Genomic DNA, 4,011 nt, shown 5'->3' with positions numbered 1-4,011 from the left:
GGTTGTTGCTCATTAGTGTTGGTCAAGGAATTTTGCATCATTCAAAAGGCATGCTTAGCGTCGGAGGGGGAAAGTCCAGCTGACTGTTGACACATACCATTAATCAGTGCCTTCGTATCTATTAAAGAAAATAATCTGAAATGCATGCCAAATACAAAGCTTTTTGGAGGACCAGAACGATCTGACTTAACTGCTTGTTATTTACATTCCCTTTTCCAGAGACTGAAGATGCCAGAAACAAAGGAGAGGAGCTACTTTGCAGAATTCCCAGTGATTTTACAGATTGAACTTCAAGTTACTAGAAATCTGCCTTGGGATGGGGCTGCTGGTGAAGCTGGGGGCTCGCCTGCTCAGCCGGTGTCATAGAGAGTGGCTGAAACTGGAACCAGTTCCTGAAGCATTCATGGTCTGGAGGTTCACCAGGGCTTTGGTTTGAGACGTCAGACTCTAATCAATGAGTTTTGGGAGACGCGTTCACATGGCCGCGTGGAGCATCTCGGATAGCGTCTGTCTGTCGGTGAGGAGTTGGTCCGTCTGTCCCGTCATGGCAACGGTCCCATGTGCTGGAGAGGACACAGGTATGAAACTGGGCTTTTCCTCCATCAAATAAAGCACTTTAAATCAAGTTCTGTGTGTATGCTAAAAAAAAATTTGATTATGGGAGATGAACAGTGCAGGTGCTTAGAGACTATCATTAAACCATCTTCGAGGTGGTGGGGAGAGTATCTGTATCACTCCTGTTCTGTCTCATTGCATTTGGATTGGGCCCCCACGTAAGCACCATTAATATGTCAGCTGTTGGACTTCTTCCATTCTGTCCCTCTGAACTGGTGCACCAGCAGACATTGTTGAGCAAGAAAAAAATTGTATTTGTTTTTTTAATGTGCAAGGTAACAGGACATAAAGACTTGGCGTGACTTATGGCTGTAATATGTCACTTTTGTTTTAAGTCTTTTGATTTATCAGTCCAGTTTTGTATTCGTTCTCCCTCCTTCATGTAACTGTTCTTCAAAGTATGAGTTTTCCACCATGCTAGTGCTCAACTTCGTTGTTCCATACAACAGAATTTAGAAATTTGTCACAAATAAGGAGTATTTTCAAGTGGCCATCCATCATTGCAGTATTCATTATGAAATAAGGACAGACTTTTGGATTCTGATGTTATTTTTTACTCACTTAGCACTGATGTAGTCTTAATTACACCACTTCAGTTAATTCTCACTTATATGAGAAAAAAATAGGACAGTGTTGGGCCCGTGTCGTTTTTATCCAGAATGACAAAATGGTTTATTCAGTCAGCAAGGAGTCTCAGAATAATGCAGATTTATCTTCTTTTGCAAGAGTATGATAAATTTGATTAATCTGATCTTGTGGTCATGAAAATTAATGTATCTGATGTGACACAGAGCTGTTTGATGATTGTACCAGGAGGGGTTGTTTTGAGGTCAAGACTTCTCTCTGCAGATGCTGTGCAGACAATGGTGACTTCTGCTGTTGAATGTCAGGCTCTTCTCTACTTCTGCTTCCTGCACTAGACATGGCTCCAGTCTTATGCTGCCCACTCACGTGGAGATGATGTGTGCTTCAAGGGCTCGAAAGGGAAAGTTTAGTTTTGGTCTTGAGCTTGGATAATGCCAGTGGTAGATCCAAAACCACTGAGAAATCGGGTCTTCCCTTCCTGCACAGGTGCTTCTGGCTCGTTTCACATTAGAGAATGTTTGTTTTATGCTGGATGGCAACGAGATCCTGGAGTCCACCATTAGCTTGACTAAGAGTTAGGTCAGGAGTCCCCAGCATAGAACCATAGAATGGTTTGGGTTGGAAGGGACCACAAAGATCATCTAGTTCCAACCCCCCTGCCATGGGCAGGGACACCCTCCACTACACCAGGTTGCTCAAAGCATCCTCCAGCCTGGCCTTGAACACTGCCAGGGATGGGGCAGCCACGACTCCACTGGGCAACCTGTGCCAGTGCCTCACCACCCTCAGAGGGAAGAATTTCTTCCTTAGATCTAATCTAAATCACCCCTCTTTCAATGGGTTTCCCCCATGGACCTTGATCATCTCTTGGCTATGTGGACTGTTACCAGCTTGAGGATGGAGTGTGATGAGCGGAAACAGCCCAAGTGTCAGGAGATGCTGCTTTTACTCAGCTCCAGCCCCGGCCCGACATCCTGTGCAACTTTTAAGCAAATCACTCTGTCTCTTTGCATCTCCATCCTTGTCCGGGGTAATCACACCATCCTTGCTTGTAGGGTGCCGCTAGAGGAACTTCAAGCTTTGGTGATTAAAAAAATGCTTTTTATCAGCTGATCTAAAAATACAGTAATATTCAATATGTTAACGTTGTCCCTTTCCTTACAGAGCTCCATACATGGTTTAAACCCAGAAGAGGCATGGGATGAAGCCAAGGCTGGGAAACCTTCCCCGTGGAAGCAGGGTTGCAGAGGTGGTTTCTGGTGGAGCAGCAGTTGATGCTCTGCACACTCGGCAGCTCCGGTGCTCCCGGCCAGCGGCCGGGTGACAGCCAAGGGAAAGCTCTCGCTGTCCAGCGGCTGTTGGGTGCCTGACGTGACAAGGGGACACCACAGGGAAAAGTGGCAGAAAGACGGTCGAGTTAGTCCTGAATCTGAACTCAGGTTCACAGCCACGTGCTCTGCAAGCGATAAAGATGAAGATCTTCATTTTGGCGTTTCTTGGGCGTTCTGCAGCCGGAACATGGCTCATTTCTGCTCTGTGTAAGACCTTTGGGAACGCTGGCGTGCCAGGGCTGTATTTCTAGGTCACATCCAGAGAATTGGATTTATTTTGATGGAACCAGCCAAGCGCCTCGGCACTCAGACGTGTTGTGATGAGGATGAAGGACGGTTTCCACCTTACATCGTCCCGCTGTTGGGGGTTTTGACCTTGCTCACACATCTGTTACTGCTTGATTTATCTTCACTGACGTTCAGACTCTGACCCTACCAAGATCGTTATCAGACCATCTCTGGATTTCAGTGGCCAAGTGCTCAAAAGCAGGAGCCCCCAGCAAGAGCTTCCTCTGCCTGACACAAAATAAAGACCAACCTCTGCTGAACTAACTCGTCCCACTTCGATCTCTGTCTTCAGGAGGTCTCTTTGCCTCCCTGAAACCACTTGGTTCATTGGAAATTGGCTTTTGAATGTTATCAGAAATGTAGACCTGATATTCTGACAGGTACATGGGGACGTGGTGGAACAAATATGTGTATCATATCTTAGTAACCTGGTCTTCTAGGGTTGGCAGGCTTTCTGAAGGAGGTTTGAAACAGGGACCCGTTGTCTCACACCAGGCATTGGGTCCTCGCTGAACTAACTGTGCATCCCCATGTAGATTTCTCATCCTAAAATATAATGCTATACACTAGTCAGATATTCTTTAGAAGGTATTTGGTAAGTAACACCTGCTGCACTGAAAATTAAATTAAGGGTGTTAAAGAGGAGCTTAAGAAAATAGATTTTGGGGAAAAAAAATCTTGGAAGATACTTATTTTAGTTCAGATTTCAAATTTAAATTTCCTCAAAGGTGTTGGCAGGATTCATTTCTCTTTTGTACATGTAACATATTTGTTCATATATGCCATTGTACAGCTCCTTTCAAGCTGAGTGTTACGCTGGAATACAGAAAAAGCAAAATTTAAGATATGAAACTGGAGGAGACCATATTTCATACTGCATAAAACGCACCTCTAGAATTTTCAGTTCTTCATTTCTGCAGTATTACAAATGCCTTTATAAAGTATCATGACTAATGAGCTAAAAAAAAAAAAGACAAAAAAAAAAAGACAAAACCCTGTGGCTTTGGATATATTCACTTCAAGTTTGTGGTTATTATTTCCCAGGCTGCTTAGAGGTGAGAGCAAGTTCAGTCATCGCGCGGCTGCTCCACCGGTCCCTGCTGGTGTTTCTGAATGACTCTGATAAAAGATTGTGAAAAATGGACCCGTGGTAGATTGCATCATCCTTGTTGCTGGCTTTTAGGCTGGGAGC

General features: G+C 44.6%; 1 long non-coding RNA gene across 1 annotated transcript; it reads left to right on the top strand.

Moving 5' to 3' along the window:
* Positions 1 to 491: 491 nt before the first annotated feature.
* On the top strand, positions 492 to 3,662 carry LOC147527626 (uncharacterized). The gene is made up of 2 exons (XR_015222595.1): positions 492 to 578; positions 2,365 to 3,662. It is a non-coding gene; the product is annotated as an uncharacterized LOC147527626 (long non-coding RNA).
* Positions 3,663 to 4,011: the final 349 nt, after the last annotated feature.

The sequence above is a fragment of the Tauraco erythrolophus genome, chromosome 16 (assembly GCF_009769465.1).
Source record: "Tauraco erythrolophus isolate bTauEry1 chromosome 16, bTauEry1.pri, whole genome shotgun sequence".
NCBI classification, from domain to species: Eukaryota; Metazoa; Chordata; class Aves; order Musophagiformes; family Musophagidae; genus Tauraco; species Tauraco erythrolophus.
Note: the sequence above shows the minus strand (reverse complement) of the source record. Positions and strands in the feature narration are given on the sequence as shown.